The sequence below is a fragment of the Pinus tabuliformis genome, chromosome 5_1 (assembly GCF_031772625.1).
Source record: "Pinus tabuliformis cultivar Carrire ecotype Pingquan chromosome 5_1, CPIR1, whole genome shotgun sequence".
NCBI lineage: Eukaryota > Viridiplantae > Streptophyta > Pinopsida > Pinales > Pinaceae > Pinus > Pinus tabuliformis.
This window is the reverse complement of record NC_142305.1, coordinates 881,614,586-881,637,682: the sequence shown is the minus strand read 5'-3', so window position 1 is coordinate 881,637,682 and position 23,097 is coordinate 881,614,586.

The window sequence follows — 23,097 nt, the reverse complement described above, 5'->3', positions numbered from 1 at the left end:
AAGACATGGAAGGTTTGAAGGGAGGTTTGGCAAATTTGCTACAAGAAATGTTTCCTAATGGAGAAAAGGTAGTAGAGGAAACTCATGATGAGAACAAAAGAAATTTTAATCATGATTTCATAGACTCTAACATCGGATTGAAGACCCACCATATTCCAAAGATAGATATGAGGAAGTTTGATGGCAAGGATTTCGTAACATGGATACTACAAATGGAGCAATATTTTGATCTCCATAATGTGCAAAACACACAAAAGGTACGCATTACAAATTTATATTTAGAACCCAATCAGTTTGTATGGTATCGATGGATTTTCTCTCGTAAACAAATTGTCACTTGGTGAATTTTTATGGAGGAAATGATAGCACATTATGAGGATACAAAAAGCAACACCTTCTTTAGCCAATTGATAAATCTCAAACAAAAGGGTTCAATGGTGGAGCACATTGAGGACTTCCAAAAATTGAATATAAGGGTAAAAGAAATTCCATGGGAGAATAGGATTGATGTGTTCATAGGGACTTTAAAGGATAACATCCAACATGAGGTTCACCTTTGGGTACCTGATTCATTGGACAAGGCATTCATGTTGGCAAGAAAAATTGAAAACAAAATTATGGCAACAAGGAAGCCTACCACTCACAACTATAAATATGGAAGTGTTGTTGCCTCTAGCCTTCCACAACCTACAAGGTTGACACCACAACAACTGGAAGAAAAAAGAGCAAAAGGGCTTTATTACAGTTATGATAGCAAATACACTAAAGGTCATAAGTGTGATAAGAAAAAATTATTTTACATATATTGTGAAGAGGAGGGAGAAAAGGAACAAGAAACGTCAAAAGAAGAGGATATACACCATGAACCAACCCTGGAGAAAGAATAAATGACTCTGACCATATATTGTAATGCATTGGCAGGAATTACCACTCCTCAAACCCTCAATATAGAAGTATATATCAAGAAGAAAAATGAAATAGTGTTGATTAATTCGGGTAGTACCCATAATTTTATTCATTGTAAGATAGCCAAGAAATTGAATTGCTTTTATATCCAGCACCAAAGTGTCAAGTGATGGTTTCAAATGGAGGAACCATAAATTGCTCTGGAAACTGCCATAATGTCAAGATATCCATGGGAGAATATGTATTGAATAGTCTAATGCTTTCCATTCTAATGAGTGGTGTTGATGTTGTACTAGCAGTCCAATGGCTACAATCTTTAGGTACAATAGCTTTTAATTTTCAAGAAATTTTCTTGAAACTTTTTTGGGAAGGAAAGGAATTTGAATTAAGAGGTATCACAGGGAAACCGGGAAATATAATCAACTCTAACAGCATGACAAAGCTTCTAAAGAAAGAAAAATGGGGCGTAATTTCACAGTTATGTTCACTAGAGGTTCCCACATCGAAATCATCTATTTCTCCATATCTCCAAAAAGTTTTGTATAATCATTCCAAGGTATTTGATACTCCCAAAGGCCTCCCACCTATTCGTGATCATGATCATGCTATTAATTTGATTCTAGGAAGTGTTCCTCCAAAAATTAGGCCTTGCAGATATCCATATGCCCAAAAGAGTGAAATTGAACATATGGTTGCAGAAATGCTAGAGGCTGGTATAATTCAACCTAGTCAAAGTTCTTTCTCTGCTCCGGTCACATTGGTGCACAAGAAGGATGGATCATGGTGCATGTGTCAAGATTATAGGGAGATCAACAAGTTCACTACTAAAGATAAATTTCCCATTCCTGTCATTGATGAATTATTGGATGAATTACATGGAGAAATCTACTTCACCAAGTTGGATCTTCCTTCAGGATATCATCAAATCATAATGAAGACTGAAGACATTCTGAAGAAAAAAAAGCATTTAGAACTCATGACAGTTATTATGAATATTTGGTCATGCCTTTTGGCCTTACCAATGCACCTTCTACATTTCAAGGTTTGATGAATTCCATTTTCAAACCCTTCCTTAGAAAGTTTGTGTTATTATTTTTGATGATATACTAATCTACAGCAAGTCTTCGAAGGATCATGTTCAACATGTTGATAGGGTGCTCAAACTATTGGAGGAGAAACAATTATATGCAAAAACCTCCAAATGTTTCTTTGGAGTACAAGAGGTGGAATATCTAGGTCATATTGTATCTCATGAAGGTGTTAATGTAGACCCTAGCAAAATTAAAGCCATTAAGGAATGGAAAATCCCCACATCCATAAAGCATCTATGAGGATTTCTAGAGTTGACACGATCCTATCACAAGTTTGTTAAGAATTATGGGAGAATAGCAGCACCTCTAACAACATTGTTGAAGAAAGATGCATTTTCTTCGACTCCAAAAGCAACGAAGGCCTTTGGACATCTTAAAGAAGCAATGGTCTTAGCTACGCCAGACTTCACAAAAATATTTATTGTGGAATGTGATGCCTTAGGAAATGGAATTGGTGTTGTTTTAATGCAAGAAGGAAGACCCATTTCATTCAAAAGTCATCCAATCAAAGGAAAGCATTTACACAAAGCTATTTATGAGAAGGAAATGTTGGCAATACTACATGCACTTAAGAAATGGTGACCTTACCTAATGGGAAGACACTTCAAGGTAAAAACGGATCATGATAGTCTTAAATACTTTTTAGAACAAATATTATCTTCAGAAGAGCAACAAAAATGGGTCACAAAGATGTTGGGTTATGACTTTGAAATCATCTACAAAAAAGGGAAGCAAAATGTTGTTGTAGATGCACTCTCAAGAAAGGATGAGGATGTGGAAGAATTGTTTTGTGTCATTTCTATTATCCAACCAGATTAGATAAATGAAGCAAAGGATGAATGGAAGAATGATGAAGAAGTGTGGGCACTCATTCAAAAGTTGCAGCAAGATCCCAGTACATCTGATACATTTAGCTGGAAAAATGATTCATTATGGTACAAAGATTGCTTATACCTCTATAAGAATTCCCAACTCAAACAAAAGATTCTTTTGAAATTGCACACCTCTCCCTTAGGAGGGCACTCAAGATTTTTAAAAACTTACCACAGGGCTAAGAATGCTTTTTTTTGGCTGGCCTGAAATATGATATTCAAAATTTTGTGGCAGAATGTTTGGTTTGCCAACAAAATAAAGTTGAAACATTTAAGAACCCGGGTCTGTTACAACCTTTATCCATTCCAATTCAACGTTGGAAGGAGGTTTCAATAGATTTTATCACAGGTTTACCCAAGTCCATAGGAAAGAGTGTCATCATGGTGGAAGTTGATACACTTACCAAGTATGCACACTTTGGTGAATTATCTCATCCATTTAAAGTGAGTACAGTTGCTACTGCATTTATGGAAACAATTCAAAAGCTACATGGAAACCCAAAGATTATAGTAAGCGACAGATATCCCATTCTCACTGGAAATTTTTTGGATAGAATTATTTTCTTGTCTATGTACTCAGTTAGCTCATAGCTCATCTTAACATCCCCAATCTGATGGGAAAACTGAGATAGTGAACAAATTTTTGGAAGGATATCTTCGTTGCTTTGTATCTGATAAAAAAACACAATGGGTCAAGTGGTTGCCTCTGGTTGAATGGTGGTATAACACTTCCTTCCATACTGCAGCAAAAATGACGCCATTTATGGCACTTTATGGATATCATCCACTGTCCATCACATCATATTTAAGAGAAAATTCTAAGGTTCAAGCAGTGGAAGATCACATCGAGCATCAACAACAAGTTCTCCAACTCTTAAAGGATAACCTTACTTTTTCACAGAATAGAATGAAACAACAAGCAGATCAACATAGCAATGAAAGAAGTTTTGATGTAGGTGACTAGGTATTTCTACAACTACAACCATACAAACAAATGTCCCTCAAGCAAGCTAAGACGGATAATAAATTATCACCAAAGTATTATGGTCCGTACAAGGTGTTACAAAATATCGGTACTATGGCATACAAATGGGAGCTTCCTGCATCTTCCCAAGTGCACCCAGTTTTCCATTGTCATGCTTAAAAAAGGTTATAGGTGAATAGCTCCCAGTTCAAACAATATTTCTAGAACTTGATGAGGAAGAAAAAATCATATTCGAACCTAAAGCAATCACAAAAACAATAAATCGATAGCTACAAAGTCGATCAATTTCAGAGTATCTCATTAAGTGGAAGAACTTCCCCGCTAAAGATTCCACATGGGAGGATGATAATTTTATACAGAAGCATCCAGAACTACTCAAGCATTGAGGACAACACTTTTTTGAAGGAGAGGGGCATGTTAGGTCCCTATAATACTAGTGTATTCCCTTATTATTATTGTCATTGTAGCCCCTTATTATTATTGTTGTGCCCATGTTTTCCCCATATTGTTATTATTTTGCCCCATAGAAGCCCACTATTTTTATTGTTGTGTCGTTACACTATTATTGTTATGTTGGCTCTGATTATATTGTGACCCCTTAGACTCATATATATAGAAAGGAGGTTTTGTCATTTGAATCATCCAAGAATTATTCATTTGTGTAATGTAAAGGAGTTTTCCCCCTCAAAGAGGTTGATTTTGAAGTCGTGATCTATCTTTTCTTTTATTTTGTGAGCTGGTTGCATAACAGTTTTCCTCACAAACTTAGCAGGCCTCTATGACATTTAATGGGCATTCATTTCCGGGGTGCCTTCTAGTGCATTTAGGGCAAAAAATAGCCATGGCCCTCTTTGCTTCCTTTTGTCTCCTCTTGATCTACATGGTATCCATTTGCAAGGAAAAGGAATGAAACATTTCACTTTTAAAGTCCTCCAACGTGTTCTCAATCTCATTCTTGATGGATGTTGTGGAAGGAGAGGAACATACCAAGGATTGACTAGCCCTACCCTTCTTCCTAGCAACCCTAGAGTGGATTTTGAACACTGTTTTGAAGTCATCATAGGATAACTAATAGATGTCTCCCCCAGATAACATGTTGAGGGTTTCCAACATGTCCTCCCTCATCCCTCGGAGAAGAACTAGCTTGATTGATTCAGGATCAAGGGTGAATCTAGCCCTCCTATAACAAAGTTGAAATATCTCCTCTGTAGGTTTTAACCTCGTAAAAAAATTACCTGCATACGAATTCTAAGAACAAAAAATAAACAATGCGAGAGCATAACACATAAAACACATATACACAAATATTTTCCCCTGGATCCCAAAACCAGGACTACTAGCTTGATTTTTCATTAAGTTCCTTTCAATGTTACAATACATATATATACATGTCAAAGCATTCAATACCATGGACCGAAAACCATTGCTCCCAAAACCATGTGCGAAAACTATGCACAAAACCATAGGTAGGTCTGCCCACCTAATATAGGGTCCAAAAAAAAAGAAATCCCCCGGGTAACCGCCTCCCTCAAACCCCCTGTGACCCCACCATTGCGCAATCGGCGCAACGAGGGGGAGGGGGCGCTCCTCCCCCCCTCTAACCCCCCAGTTCACTAGGTCACCTAGTCGTGGAAATAATATAACACAACCCAACATTCTCCCACTTGTTGTTTTCTTTCCACAGGGGGCCATAGGAGAGCTTAGTTATTTATCCAACCTTACAATGCCCATTGTTTCTCTACACGAAGAAAACTTCTCAGAGGTCACAGATTTTGTCAATGCATCTCCAGTATTCTTCAAAGTGGCCACCTTTACTAGCAACAACCTTTTGTCTTCTATCATATCCCTCACAAAGTGATACCGAACATCAATGTGCTTTGTCTTTGGATGATATGCAGGGTTCTTTTCCAAGAAAATTACACTTTGGCTGTCACAGTCTATCCTTATAGCTCCCTATACTAACCCCATACTTGAACACAATCTCTACAACCAAACTGATTCCTTGCTTCCATGAGTGGTTGCCATGTATTCTGTCTCTGTAGTTGATAGTGCCACTACAAATTGCTTCTTACTCATCCAACTGACTACACCTCCAAATAGGTTAAACAAATACCCACTTGTAGATCTTCTCTGATCCAGATCTCCAGCCCAGTCTGCATCAACAAAGCCACGAATATCCAACACTCTATCCAACCCTGGTCTTCCTTGGTAGCACAAACCATAATCACTAGTGCCACGCAAATACCTAAAAACCCTCTTCACTGATGTCCAATGCTCCTTCCCTGGTTTTGACATAAACCCGCTCAATACTCCCACTGCATGTACAATGTCTGGTCTAGTATAGACCATTGCATACATCAGGCTGCTGACTGCACTTACATATGGAACACGGGACATGTCCTCTTCCTCTTCTTGTGTCTTGGGACACTGTTCAGCAGATAACTGCACACCTATAGGGATAGGAACCTTCACCGATTTACTATCCTGTATATTAAACCTCTGCAGTATTGTCTCGACATACTTCCCTTGGTTTAACCAAAGCTTCCTCTTTGCTCAATCTCTTTTAATTTCCATTCCCAGAATATAGTTTGTAGCACCAATATATTTCATGTCGAATTTGGAGGACAATTGTGTCTTCAAATCCTAGATAATTTCTTTGTCATTTCCAACCAACAACATATCATCCACATACAAAACCAGATAAATAACACGTTCACTGATTAACTAAAAATACACATAGTGATCTGCTTTTCTTCTGGTGAAGCCAAGTCCCCGTATAAATGTATCAAATTCTTGATACCACATCCTTGGTGACTGCTTTAACCCATACAGAGACTTCCTTAACTTGCATACCAGTTCTTTCTTACCCTCCACCGCAAAGCCTTCAGGTTGCTTCATGTAAATCTCTTCTTCCAAATCCCCATGAAGAAATGATGTCTTCACAACCATCTTCTACCTCAAAATCAAAAGCAGCAGCAATAGATAAAAATAATATAATAGAAGCTACCTTGGCAACAGGAGAAAAAATATCACCAAAATCAATTCTCGACACCTAGGAAAAACCTTTTGCTACCAACCAAGCTTTGTATTTCTCCACCTTTCCTTCTGCATTTGTCTTCTTCTTGAACACCCATTTGATGCCAATGGGTTTCCTTCCAGCCAGCAACTCCACCAGATCCCAAGCCTCATTTTTGCGCAAAGATGCCATTTCATCAACCATGGCCTCTTTCCAGAGTTTGCCATCCTTTGAATCTATTGCTTCCTTCACAGTTATGGGATCATTATCAGTAATAGATAAAGAAAAATTTCAATAGAAAATAGATGGACTATACCTTTCAGGTTGCCTTCTTTCTCGAACTGATCTTCTCACAACCGGAGTTTGTGGCTCTTCATCTTCTGATTCCTCTTCTGTTGTAGAGTCTGATTCTTCCTCCTTAAGCTCAAACTCCATCTTCTCAGGTTCCTTTGTTTGGACTTCATGTTTAATAATATTTTTCACCTCCTGAATACCACATCTCAGTTGTACACAACCTTCCTTTTTACTGGGTTCCAAAGTTTATAACCCTTTAAACCATCCTTATACCCAATAAAGATGCACTTTTCAGATTTATTATCCAACTTTGTTCTTTTATCCTTTGGAACATATACATATGCATCACATCCAAATACCCTCAGATGTGAAAGAGAGGGTTCTGAACCATCTTGCAGGTATCTTTCTTGAACACTGTTTTTACACCTGCATCATCCATCTTGCTTACAGAAATCAGATTTCTAGCTAATGCGGGAATATGCAAAACACCCAGAAGTGTTCTAATCCTTCTACCTTGCAACTTCAACTTGACTTTTCCATGACCAACAATTCTAGCCTTCCTATCATACCCCAAGAAGACATCACCACCATCATATTTCTCATACTCCCAGAACCACTCTCTATGGGGAGTGAAGTGAAAGGATGCACCTGAGTCAATCAACCATGCCTCGTGATCTACATGTGTACTTGAAGAAGCCAAGTACACATCCCCACCTTCATCTGAGGTGGTTTTCGCCTCTGCAGAAGGAGAATCATCAGATCCCTTTCCTTTGTCAGGAGCTTTAGATTTACAGTCCCTTTTGTAGTGCCCTTCCTTTCCGCATTTCTAGCACACCTTTACAGGTTTTCCTGGAGATTTAGATCTCCCTCTAGATTTAGATCTCCCACTTGATGACTTATTTTTGTTTTTGTTCTGGGACCTTCCTCGTACAGACAAGGCATCACCATTCTGGCTCTCCATATTTTTCTGTCTCATCTCCTCCGTCAGCAAGGATGAGACTATTTCATCAAACTGCAAGGCAGTTGCATTGCTACCTATTGCAATAACCAGACTATCCCACAAATCTGGTAGAGAACACAATAATCTAATGCACTTATCTTCATCTGAAATTTTTAATATCAACAAATAATAACTGGCTTACCACAGTTTTAAATGCGTTCATATGATTTGTCACTGAGTCCCCATCTTTCATCCTCAGGTTATACATATTTTTCCGTAGGAACAATTTATTCACTAGAGACTTAGATTGGTACAAAGTCCCTAACTTGTCCCACAAAGCCTTCACTGTAGCTTCCCCTGCTACATTCAGCAATACTGAAACTGAGACACACAATCGTATTGTGCTCTTTTCCTTCCGATCCAACTTCTTCCATTCTTCATCGAACACTCATGTTGGTTTAGTACACGGATCTACTGCGATACAATGATCTTTATCCACCAACAAATCCTCCATATTGATTTTCCACAACTCAAAACTCTGACCATTAAATTTCTCGATCTCTATCTTTCCACTGCTCACCATCTTCTTTCACCACTAGAATTGATCTCGCAAATCTCCCACTGAATAGGGTCTACCACAGGCCTGAGTGAAACCCCTCAGTAACAAAGGCGACCCCTTGAAGCCAAAACAGCTCTGATACCAAATGTAGGCTTTAACCCCATACAGAAATTACCTGCATACGAATTCTAAGAACAGAAAATACACAATGCGAGAGCATAACACATAAAACACATAGACACAAATATTTTCCCATGTATCCCAAAACTGGGACTACCAGATTGATTTTTCATTATGTTCCTTTCAATGTTACAATACATATATATACATGCCGAAGCATCCAATACCATGGATCGAAAACCATCGTGCCCAAAACCATGTGTGAAAACCATGCACAAAACCATAGGTAGGTCCACCCACCTAATATAAGGTCCAAAAAAAAATTCCCTCAAACCCCCTGTCACACTCCCACCCCCCCCCCCAGCTGTGCAATCAGCGCAACGAAGGGGGGGCTCCACCCCCCCTCTAACCCCCCAGTTCAGCTAGTTGTGGAAAGAATATAACACAACCCAACATCGTCATAGTCTTCTAGGGATTCATCAGGTCCAAAAGTCATTCTACAGATTTCTTCTTTGGTTTATTTGGACCTACAGTAGTCCATGTACTTGTTATTAAAGGCTTATTACATTTGAGCCCAAGTAGTGATGTTATCCCCATGCAGACCCATAACCCAATAGAAAGTTGTATCCTTAAGGGTAGATGGGAATAACTTCAGCTTTTGGTCATTATAAGCATAGTCATAGTTCCTACAGATAATAGAAAATTCAAACATAAAAGTATCAGGATCCTCAGAGGTTAATCCATGGAAGTGTGGAATGGAAGTAGGGCTTATATTCTTCATTCTAGACTCTCCATTAGTCTCTTTGATAGGGAAGGCCTCATTATTACTATTTTCATCCATGGTTTTGCTAGGTGAAATGGGTTATTCTTCTTCCCCAATAGGTTCTTCAAAGATCTCAGGTTGTTCACCTAAAGGGTCTTCTAACTCCCCTATAGTCAGAGAGGGAAGCTGATAGTCACTAAAGAAGAGTGAAGGTTGATTATTTGAGGGTGTGGGGGTGTTTGGTAAGAATTTTCCTTGAGTATCTCTATTCCTCCAAGGCAAGAAAGAATTTTTTTTCTTCTTTTATGTGATTTTTAAAAACTGAATGCAAAACAGAAAATAATGCTTAAGCAGAAATAACATCTACCTAGACACCTCCTCGAAAACGATGCCAAAAATTGGTGAGCCCTGGTATTGCACCATGATTGTTGCAACTCCCAAGGGATCCTCAACTCTATTTATTAACCTGGGGTTCACACAAACTTTGAGGTGACAGTGTTATATACACAGTAGATGGGATTCTACTCATGCCATCGTCGACTAGGACATTTGATCAATAGTGCTCCAAGACCATTATTTCACTGAATTAGAAGGAAATTGACTACTAAAGGTGCAATTCAGAAGCTATCTCTAATGACAAAAGGAAAATTCTTTTAAAACCTCAACTTGTAGATGTTATTAACCGATAAATGCTACTAAATCAATTCATGAAAGAAAACAAGAGTTACACTACTTGCAGAAAGTAAACTACATTATTTTGCAATCAACCATCTAGCTACCAAATCCACTTGTAAACAAGAAACTACCCTATCAAATCATAACTCAATATTTCATGCATCATCTATCTAGTTCACACTTGCATATAAATCAATGTTCTATTTGTGCTAAATTTGTGATAAAGAAACTAATGTTATTCTATCTTGCAGTGAAGGAAAAGGATGGTTGGAATGGCCTAGGTACTTCCCTTGATCATGGAGTCAAAGATGGGCGTCAACCTACTCCTAAAATAAGTCAAACTTTCATCACAAGTCAAAACAGCAGGCTAAAACAGGTTGCTACAGGCATGCCATGGGAAGCTGCTACGGGTGCCCTATATTGATATAGGAAGGCCTGTAATTCTACAGGAAGGTTGTCGAGAAGGTTTGGGAGGCAGGAATGATGAGATCAAGGGGTGGCAAGGTGGATGGAGGTTTTGGTATATGGATGAAAGGTGGCCAACACCCCTAGCCAAGCTCAACACTTCAGGAAAGCCTCTTTTAGACTAAGAGGGTTGCTCATGGAGACCTAAGGGAATGAGCTCAAGAACAGAATTTTGGGATTCATAAAAGAGGGTGAAGAAGTCCTCGATGGAGATGGTGAAAGGCCCATTGCTTGTAGATCCAAACATCCCTAAAACATTACATGCACATACTCTTTTATCATTGCCAAAATAAAATAACCAAAAGATGAGTTGAATTTAAATACCATCTAATCTATGCCAAAAACTTTGATCTAGTCACAAATAAACTTCTAAGCTACAACAAACATATGAAAAATAGGATGACTAACATATACCTTCTTCCAATAAATCATAAACATAACATTTTTGCGTTGTGATTATAGATTCTTCCAATCATGCTCCCATGAGAGAGATGAGATAGAGGTTGCAATCATAAGATTTTTGAGGGGTTATGTTCTAATGAAATGTAGAAAACTAATAAACATTCTAAGCTAAAAAGAAATACCAATACATAAGAGGGACCTAAGCCACTGGGATTGGGCCCAAATCCAAGAGCCTTAGCCCTCTGGAACTAAATCAATGATTGATCAATAAGAAACTTCTCATTATCATTGCATCAATTTCAAATACATCACATAACCAATCAAAAATAATAGTATCAAGTGCTTGAGCTCAATAGCTTCTTAGATGAAAACAAATTTTGAATCCTTAAGAGATCTTTGGCATGTTTTTTTATATAAGAGAGTAGCTATTAACATCTCCCTAGAAAATAGGAATGTTTGTCTCCCAAAACATGAGAAGGGTGGATCTAGATCTTTTTTAACTGCACTTGCCTAGCTGCCAATGACCTTGTCCTGCTTGGCTGCCAATGACCTCGAGATGATGAGAGAGAGTGTAGTGATAGTTAGATTCGTTCTGGTCATCCCTCCGTCAGAGATCATTTCTCTTATTGCATTTCATTTTTAGGTGTCTCGCTCAATTCACTCAGTTGCATTCCGCTAGGGGCATGCCATAACCTGACGGAAAGGTCTTGTCATTTATTACCCCTCATGCCTTATCCATGCTGGCTTAGGTATGTTCATCAAAATCAAGTTTTAAAGTCACTTACAGCCTTTTTTTAATCTCTTTATCAGCAAGAGTCATTTCAGTCACTAGGTCTAGGGTTAGTTGATGTGGTCTTCAACAATCCCAGCAGACCCATGAGGGAGGTTCTAAATAAGTTTTCATTTCCAAATATTTTCATCATCATATGCTCGACTATGACTTTAAAATTCATCATTTTGTTTTGTAATAAATTGCCATGTAATTTTCAAAAGTTTTTCAGTCGTTGAATTCTTCAGATGGAGCCCTAGTCATCCTTTGCCAAAACTCGATGCCATCATCCCTGCAAAAAATTGACAAGAATTTCATCATTCTAAGCCAAAAATCAAAGAGGAAAAAAAAAGAACAGAGTTGTATTAAAATGAAAAAGTGCCAAAGTTAAAACATAAGAAAGTGGGTTTTTGGAGAAGCAAGAATCAAACCCACCACTGCGTAAGACATTTTCATTGTTTAAAACACCATTGGTATGCCAAGAGATCATTTGAAGTGGACTCAAGTTTGGAAGGAGCGAATCTACTGTTTGAAAGCCAAAACTGTGTGCTGGACGAGGTCGCGACGCATTGGAAGAGGTCGTGGCGCATATAGGCCGCGCGGCGCATTGGGCCAAATTTTCGTGTGTAATTTTGCACTGTCGCGGCGCAGCGCAGAGAGCCGACAGGCCGGTTTTTTTATCCCTGCAGTCATCAAAACTAAAATAGCGCCATGTCTTTTGCTCCAAGTAAGTCTGAGCATTCTTGCTATTGAATTTATCTTGGTTGGCTATTGTTTGGAGGGAAACTTTAAAGGTTTGAAGTTTGAGAATATAAACCCTACATTTATATCAAAATATGCTCCATTGGGTTGTGAAATTGGTGTTTTCAAATGGTGATTTTGGTGCCAAGTCTCCTCTCCCACTTGTGATCGCTTCCCTTTCATAATCCTATCATTATTGTTAATCCCTTATACTTTAAACTCCCAAACCACTCATATCTTTGCTTCCCATTTTCCCTATACTAAACTCCTATCATTCCCTATCATTCTCGCTCTCTCCTATCATTCACAAAATCCCTAAACCCCCACTCCCTAAACACGGTCAAGTGACTGTTTGCTCATTTTAAAGGTTTCACTTGACAATCTTCACCATCCACTTTTCCCCCTGTCCCATATTCCTCACAGTCCCTCATTTTTCTGTGGCACAATGGCATTGAAAACAAAACATCTGATTTTCAAACCAAACCAAACACCTACTTGACATACACCTTTGCAACATCATGACAGACATTGATTCATCATATGAGCAAGACAGTGATTCTACCACAGAGCTTCATGCACCAAGGAGGCCTCGTAAGGGTGGCAGACATGTTAGAGAAGAGCCTACCTCTTTGACTGAACTACAAGCCTACCCACTTGCCATGACATGTTTTCAACAACAGTCATGTTTTTAGTATTGTGAATTGATTGCTTAGGTTCAATATCACTAGGAGTTGGCTCGGTTATTTGTTTTACATTTGCATGATGGTCAGGTAACTCTTGCTGGTGTAAATTTTACCTTGACACCAGAGACCATTTCTCAGGCAACAGGAATACCAAATATAGGTCAGGAATAAAACAAAAGAATGCAGGTGGAAAGAGCATATTATGAACCATATATCAAGCCTAGCTATATGAAACAGCTCAGCAGGGTGTTCCCTTTCTGGTTTTTGAAAGAATCTTATGCGTCATTGATGAAACTCATTATCAGATACTTTAGTTGTGAGGGCCGCTTCTCACGCCTCTATACATACCATATCAGATTGTTGATGCATTTTACGAGAGTGAGGATGATGAACATTCCTTATTTCATGTGCCAAAACATCAAGAGGATGACCGCTCTTGTGCAGAAGAAGACTCTGGAACAGCAGTACAACAGCATTTACCACTATGCACTCATCAAGATCATTGTTGGGCATCAGCTTGGTTTGCAGGGTATCACATGGGAAGATTTCATTTCCTGTGAGTTTTTCACAACTTCAGTAGTTCATCAGGAGGTTTTCCATCATACCGGTGAACCTTCATATCAGCATGGAGGTCAGGAGGCAGAGACTACTAGTGTGCCAGCATATGTCACCTATCAGAGAGGCACGAGGGGATTGTTTGCAGCAGCAAAGCGAGTGTTATCTCCACCCGATGTGGAAGGGGCCTCGCTTCTGACATTAGCACCACAGGTTCAGGACAAAGGCAAGAGGCCTATGCAGGATGAGGGTCCTTCAGGAGGCCAAGACACTGATTTTATCCTCATCGATGATGATGTGAGCTCTTTTAGCTCAAAGCTGAGGGAGATTATTCAGGAGCAGAAAGCCGAGATAGATGCATTGACCGACAAGTTGCAGAGAGCTCAATGGGTCATCAATTATTTGTAGTAGTGAAACAAACAATTGGAGGATCAGCATACAGTCATGGAGTTACAAAACATTCAGCGAAACCATCAAGTTGCCCGAAGGAGGAGGATAGAGTTCACTTCATTGGAGCAGGAGATAGAGGCTGATCGAGAGTCTTGGCTTGAGAGGGCCAATACTCATCTTGAGAAGCTATTGGCGAAGGAAAACAAGGACAAGGACATGCTCAGGCACATTAAAAACCATTATTGGGCACGAAATCACGTTTGCAACGCAAAGATCAATATCCTAAAGGCAAGACTAAGGAAGGCACTAAAACGACGCAAAAGGCATGATAGGCTCCAAATATTGGCCTAGGCTTCCTTGGCTGAACATGATACTCAATGATAGACCTCCAACCCAAATTTCAAGGAATTTGGAGAAAATTTTGTCAATTTTGAATTTTTTTAGCTTTAAAACAAGTTTTTCTGCCCAACGCGTAGCGCCACTTGGCGTGCGCTTATAATTGGGAGATCATCTGGAGGAAAACTTTGCATTTCTGGATTTTTTATTAAAATTTATTCATGCTCATGGATTACCTAAGGATTTCATCAAGTTTTGGGTTGCCTAAAAGGTCAAAAAAACCCTAAAAATGACCTCTCTGCCACCTTTTGCACCCACAGGAAGCAGTCTTGGGAGATTGAAGTTTTGGAGGGGAAAATGACATACAAATCCAGAAATTCCACTTGCTTGTAAAGTAGACAGGTAGGGATTTCCAACAAGCTATCTTGGGCTCAATTTGGACTTCGGGAAGTGCCTCAAAATCAACTCCAAAGTGGTGCGACGCATAGAGAATTTGGGCGCAGCGCATAGAGAATTTTGGCCTGTTTTTTCACTATACAGCTCAGAAATTCGCCCAGTTTTGACCAGCTTTTATTTTTGATGTAACTCTTGATCCACCATGATGTAGTATTGGCACATTTTTACTTGTTCTAGAGGATTCATTCACTAAAAAGTGAAAAATAAATGAATGAATCAGTTTCCTAGCATATAGGGGTAAGTTGTTTGACTACCTAGATTTCAGTTCCTTGTCTAGAATTAGTTCAAACAGCTCCTAGAATGATGAGCTTGACCCCTAGAGGCAAGGGAATAGGTTTGGCTTGTCTATATTATGTAATTTCTAAGTCATTTTCAGGGTTGGATACTAGGAATTGCTTGGCACTCTATTGTACATTTCATTTCTGCAATTTTGGCAAAGGAAAGACCAGGGTTTTGCAGCACTTGTTGGGATCCATGTGGCTCTATGTTTTGACGGTGTTTTTCTCTATGTATTTGTAAGTTCATTGATGTTTATGTGTATCATTTTCCATTCTCTTTTCTTCTACAATTAAACAAATGAGTGATTAAGGTAGAATTCATTGGACTGTTGTGCTCTGCCTTGAAATTTTGTTTAATTCTACATGTTTTCATCTATTTGAGGAGGAATATTTAGACCCTCTTGCCCTCCTTAGCTCCTCACTGGTCTGATCCATCCATTCTTTTCAATCCAAAGCGTCAAAATGATTTCCTTCCTTGCCCCAATTAGAACTCTACAAAAACTAGGCCTCATCCCCGGACCCAAAATTTTCCTGTCCATTTTTCCAACAAAAACCCCCAAAAATCAAATCAAAACCTTGCACTTCATACCTAGCCTAAGATTAGTTGTTAAATCAGTCATCTCAAGCCCCATCTGATTATCTTTTACTGAGATTGACCCTGAGAGAGCCCTCTCCTGTCCTCGTAGGGCTAGCTACGAGGCTGAGTGTGGTTTGATGTGGACCTAGAACCTTGCCTTTTCAGCTTGAGGCAAATCTAGGCTCTAACATAGTGGCGACCATACTGGGGAAGAAAATGGTTTGCTTGTTGATGTCATTCATTTTATAATCTACAAACGGAGCCTAAATTTATGCCAAGTAGCCTTCGAAACGCTTTTGCTTTGCATTAGCACAAGTAGATAAACGCTGCTTCAGTCAATCTCCGGTCTAGCTTGTAATTGCAACACTTGACCTGTAAATCGCCCTAGTACATCTGAGAATTCTAAGCTTTTGGACGATAAGTTTAGAATTTGAAAGGCTGAACAATTTGTTTATGTCCCTTTAATTTCTTGAAATAATAACACACTGGCTTCCAGAAGACATACCAGAGCAAATCCGGATCCTAATCCTCCCCCTGTCTATGAAAATCCCAATTTGATTCCAAGAATCGTTCGCCAAGGAAGTTCTATCATTCCCGTGTTTAAATCTCGTTCATGTCTTGCAATTTTTAAGTATCTTGAAGAGCTTGATTTTGATGAAAAATTTGAATTGTCATTGTTTGAAACCAAATCCGAAAGTGCTCTTGGTTCTATAGTCCCAAATCCTGACTTTGCTGCAGCTCTTGAAGTTGAAAGAAACAATAAATCAATTGATAATTTTATCTTGAATCACCTTCATAATGAAATTCACGCTTCAAATATCGCTGATTTCCTAGAAGTTGCATCTGCAACCCTCGGATCTTCTGTAACAGCATCCACCTCAAGAATTCCTACCGAACCGCCCTTCATTCCCACCATCCCTGTGCAACCTATTATCCCTGATCAAAAGTTTGTTGTAAATTCACCTCCATCTACTCCTTCTACATCCAAAATCACTTCTCCTCCGAACACCCCTACTCCTCCAACAACTCCAAGGCCGATTGCAAATCCACCAAGAGCAATGGTTGCTCGATTTGCACCTCTCGCGCTGCCTCAAGTTTTGGGTGACATGCCCAAAGATTATTAGAGTAAAATTCCTTTGTTTGATGGCACTCCTCAAGGTACCATGGCTCAGCAACATGTGGACAAAATGACGAATTTCTTTGAGCTTCATGAGATTGATGCAGAAAACGTAACCATGAGATTATTTGTGAAGACTTTTGCAGGTGAGGTAAGAAAATGGTTTAGAGCTTTGGCAGCTAGAAGTATTCCCACATTAGAAGATCTTCAAAGACAGTTCTTGGATTGTTGGGAAGTAAAGAAACATCCTCTTCAAATCACTTCTGAAAATACCAAGATCAAGTGGAATGTTGATGAGTCCATGCAAGACTATTGTATTAGATTTAATGTGGTTTATAATGCAATTCCTGATGATTTAAGGCCATCTAGAAAGTCAGCATTACTTAAGTTCCCGGATGGTTTTGATTCGGACATGGCTTATCAATTGAGAGAGATCCAGCTACCTTAGAAGAAATGTAGAAAATTGTCGTTAGTGTTGAGGCAAATTTGAATGAAAACAGAGCTAGATTGAAAGCTGAGAAGAGAGTCTCAATAAAGGAAGAAGCTTCCACCTCATATCAAGTGCTCCGCAAGGTAGAGAAGATGATTGAAAGGTTAGCACTTGATAAGCCTGAACCGTAGATTCGGAATCCTAATTTCCGTGGACAGCAGCAACCTCAATTCAGGATCAAATAGCGTGAGCAACGAGCACAAGAACCGGCATCACAACAGCAGCAAGTAAAGACACCTCTTCAATAGAATTTTGTTGGTCCCGAATCTGATGATGAAGATAATGTAATAGGAGAAGAAAATCACTTCTTTACTCCTGATGATATGCCCACCTTTATCATTGAAGATGATGAGTATGCAGAAAGTTCAGCTGTACAGCAGGATGCAGATTTTATCTTGGCAAATGACACAACTCTTGAAGAGGAGTCGGATGAGTATCAGAGAGGTTATATGCATTCTCTGTCTGCCCAGCATCATCAGTATTCACTTAGAAATAGAAATGTCCCCATCAATCCAATCCAGAAGAGAAAGGAAGTTCCAGCATCTAAGAATGAGCCACATGTTATACCAAATAAAGGAAAAGAAGTTGTTGATCCTACTCCTAGAAAATCTCCACTAGCAATATGAAAGAGTCAATCAGCCAATTGTATCAAAAGATAACGTTGAAAAGAAAGATGTCCCAGCCAAAGAGGGAGAAAAGACTTCTGCTTTTAGTTTAGAAAATGAAATTTCTAAATTGAAGGTATCCATTCCCTTGACTAAACTGATGAGGAATAGCAGTGATAGAGGACAGGTCTCCAAAATTTTGAATTTTGATACAATGTCTGATATGGTGAGTGTGGAATATGATCAACCTGAACTGATTTTTGGACCAGCATTAAATTGTGAGTCTCCAGACAGTGATGTACCTCCTTTTTATATCAGTTTGAGAGTGCATGAGTTTGTGTTGCATAATGCTATGTTTGATTCCGGCGCCTCTCACAATCTTATGCCAAAGGCTATCATGGAGAAGTTGGGTTTGGACATCACTAGGAAATACCATGATCTTTATTCATTTGATTCTAGCAGAGTGAGATGTATTGGGCTCATTAAAGACTTGGTGGTCAGTTTGGATCAGATTCCGGCTAAAAATGTGTTGATGGATGTGGTGGTGGTGGATATACCTCCTAGATTTGGAATGCTTCTTTCCAGATCTTGGGGAGCAAAGATTAAAGGAACAATGCAACTTGATTTCTCCTATGCAACGATTCCTGTGTTTGGCCAAATGAGAAAACTTTATCAGGAGCAAAAAATGAAATACATGATTACAAGCAAGGAGAAACCAATTAATCATCCGATTAATTATGTACATACAGATTTAGAGTCTTTTGTTTTGTATTTAGATAGTTTCAATGAGATTTATAGTTAGTTAGTTGCAGCAGATGATATTCCAGAAATAGCAGAGAATTTCAGAGAAGTTTTGAAGAAAGAAAGTCAAGAACAGGACAATACCATTCAGCAATCACTTGAAGATAATGGACAGCAAGCAGGAAAAACAGAGCCAGCAGAATTTCAGCACTTAGAAGAAGATGAAGAGGGCCTGTGGACCATGGACTTCGACGGTGCAGTGGGAAATGATGGTGCTGGAATTGGTATTTGGGTACACAGTCCTTTCTCCGCCCCGAACAAAGTGCCTAGTAATGTGCGGGTATGTTCTTACAAGTTAGCTTTTGATTGTTCGAACAATGAGGCTGATTATGAAGCTTTGATTGTTGGCCTAAAAATTCTAAGAAAGTTGAATGCTAAGAGGATTGTTGTATATGCCGACTCCGAATTGGTGATTAAGCAAGTTAAAGGTGAATATCAAGCAAAGCATCCTCGGATGCGGGCATACCAGAATGTTGTTCTAGACATCCTGAAATTGTTTTCAGATTATACCTTGACGTGTGTGCCTCGTATTCAAAATGGAATTGCTGATGCACTTTCTAAGGCAGCAAGTAATTTGAAGATTCCTAAATCCATGTCAAGCAATAAATTCGAAATCCATGTCAAGCATCGGCCGACTGTCCCGGACAATCAGAGATATTGGCAAGTTTTCTAAGATGATGAGGAGATTGATGATTTTCTACAAAACAAAGGCAAGTTCAAAGATACCTCAATTGATGTAGAATATGATGATGGAAAATATGATGTGCGGATCAATCAAATGGAAGTGTTGCAGCTCAAGGATAATGTGATTCCGAAAGGCTTGATACCTTTAGAAGAACTCTTTGATCATGATGACATAGCCCGCAAACCAACATTGCAGCCAATAGAGAAGGGAGTCGAAGAGGTGAATATTGGAACAGCTGAACATCCGAAGATGGTAAATCTGTCCAAAGCATTGCCACAAAAGGTAAAGGCCAAATATATTAGTTTGTTGTCATCCTTTGCTGATGTGTTTGCTTGGGACTATTCTGATTTGAAGATATATGATACAAGTATAATTCAGCACACAATTCCTATTGAGCCTAATCAGAAACCTTTCAAACAGAAGTTAAGAAGGCTTAACCCAAAATTGTTGCCATCAATTGAGAAGGAGGTAAACAGGTTGTACAAATCAGGAATCATCATCCCCATTAGATTTTCCGATTGGATATCTAATTTGGTGCCCGTATGAAAGAAGACAGGTGAGATTCGTTTGTGCATTGATTTTAGGAATCTCAACAAAGTTTCATTGAAGGATAATTATCCGCTGCCAAAAATGGATCACATACTTCAGCGAGTAGTTGGAGCATCTCGTATGTCACTACTCGATGGTTATTCTGGATATAACCAAATTTTGGTCCATGAAGATGACCGAGACAAAATAGCGTTCACCACTCCGTGGGGGACTTTTCATTACGCTAAAATGCCTTTCGGTTTGAAGAACGCAGGTGCCACATTTCAGCGGGCAATGGATATGGCTTTCACAAATGAGAAGGATGTCTTCTTGGTTGTGTACCTTGATGATTTGACGGTGTTTTCTAATTCATATGAAGAACAAATGTATCATTTGAAAACTGCCTTTCAAAAGTGCATAAAATATGGTGTGTCGCTGAATCCGAAGAAGAGATTGTTCGCCATGGATGAAGGCAAAATACTTGGACACATCACATCAAAAGATGGCATTCATATTGATCCAGCACGTGTAGAAGCAATTCAACAAATTGACCTTCCCCGGAACAAGAAGGAGATTCAATCTTTTAATGGTAAGATGAATTTTTTACGCCGCTTTGTACCTAATCTTGCTGAACACCTAAGATAAATTACAAACATGCTTAAGAAGGACAGCCAAGTGAAATGGACCGAAGAGGCTATAAAATCTTTCAATCTAGTAAAATTGGCTCTTTCTTCAGCTCCGGTTCTAATCAGCCCGGATTACACTCAAGATTTTATATTATTTTCATTTGCTTCAGAGCATACTATGGCAGTTGTATTAATGCAGAAAAAAGATGAGCATGAAAGACCAATTGCATTCTTCAGCCGAACTATAAGAGATGCATGTTGGGCAATTTATTTGCTTAAATTGCTTTCATTAAATTATCAACCAGGGAAACTCGTAAGCTTGTGATGGTGCTAGAAAAATATATGCAGGAGTAGGCAACTAACTCTATGTCTAACTAAAGTATTTACGATTCAATATAATATGCAAGGGAAGAGGCTCCTAATTAAGGAGGTCCTGGTTGTCCTTCCCTACAGTATCATAGAGAAATCATTGATTACATAAAACCAGAAACTTGAAATAAAGACAAGAGAATGAACTTTAATTATTGTTCAGATTCAAAGAGAGAGAAAGACTAACTTAGTCTCTTGATTGTCCTCTCATATACTAATCCAAACTAAACTAAGATTCATTCATAAGCATAAGAAATGAAATACTTGAAACATAAAAGCAAAAGAATGAATTTCAATTATCATGCAAATCAAATGGAGAGAGAGAGCCTAACTTAGACCCTTGGATATCCTCTCATATGCTGATAAGATTCTAATTTAAAACTCATTCAGCAATCACAAACAAATCCTCAAACATCTAAGCAATTAAATGAAATAAAATCTAATATGAAATAAAATGTTTCTCTCATCCTTTTAGAGTGAGCTCAATTCTCTTAAGAACAAAGTGACAAATTATTCCATATACTACATTAAGGCAACTTATATCTAAAACTATAAAATGGAAATTTATGTAAAATAAAGCTTTATTCTATTCCATCATAAATTGGATACATGCTCCAAGAGTCCTCCCTTTGGAATGGAGGAGGTACTCCTATTTATACAATGGGATGAGATAACAAACTCATAATGATGATCCACTAATCTCTCTTTAGTTCCATACATTTCTCAACCATCTAGACACATAACCCTATCCTCCATGATCTCCTCCATGAGGTCCATGATCTTCTCCATGAGATCATGATCTTTTCCATGAGGCTTATCTTATCAAATTCGAATTTGATCATTCAAGGCCACATAAAGATGCCCTGGAAGCTTCCTTTGTACCTACACATGTCAACAAACTCATTCTAATTGTTAGGTATAAGTATAAGCATATTATTTTCTAAAGTTTAGCCATAAATCCACTTTAAAATGTTAAGAATTAATAAACTTTGGAAAAGCATAGTTATAACCCAATAATGAGGTAAATGTAATGATGTGGAGGTGGAATGGAGGTGACATGAAGCTAAAATGTGAAGATATTGGTGAATAATGAAGTGAAAATAAGGACAATTTTGAAGCCCAACAATGCAGCCTTGAAGTACAACATCATTGAAAAGCAAGCCCTTGCACTTGTAAAAGCATTGAAATATTTTCACGTATATATTCTGCATTCCCATATTTTCGCTTATGTTCCTAATGTTGTTGTCAAAGATATTTTGGTACAAACAGATCCAGAAGGAAGACGTGGCAAGTGGATTGTAGCTTTGCTAGAGTATGATGTGGAGATCAAGCCCACAAAGCTTGTTAAAGGACAGGGATTGGCAAAGTTAATGGCTGAATCAAATCTGCACGTCTTAGACATAAATCTGATTGCTGCTATGTTAGATGAAAATGAGGAAGGTGCGTCAATTCAGGTAGCTGAAATCTTTGTTCTTTCTCCGTGGTATTCAGATATCATATATGTGCTTCAGAATTTGTCCTTGCCACCTAGTATGGCTAGAAAAAAAGATAGAACTCTTAAGTTAAAGGCTACTAAGTTTTGTATTTTGAATTCTGCACTTTATTGGAAAGATCCTGGTGGCGTTTTGATGAATTGTTTGGTGGAAGAAGAAATGAAGCAGGTCATGGAGGATTTCCATAAAGGAGATTGTGGCAGTCACCTTTTTTGGAAAACAACAGCAAATAAAATTCTGAGAGTCGGATACTATTGGCCGACATTGTTTGCTGATGTGTTCAAGACTGTCAAGAGCTGTCATAACTGTCAGATTTTTGAAGGAAGGCAGAAATTTTAGCCTTTGCCGCTTAAGCCCATTGAGGTGAGTGCCCCTTTTCAGTAGTGGGGGTTGGATTTCATTGGTTAAATTCATCCTGCTTCTTCAGGTCAGCATAAATGGATCCTCACGGCGATAGATTATTTCACGAAGTGGATCGAAGCAATTCCCACTATGCAAGCTACGGAGGCG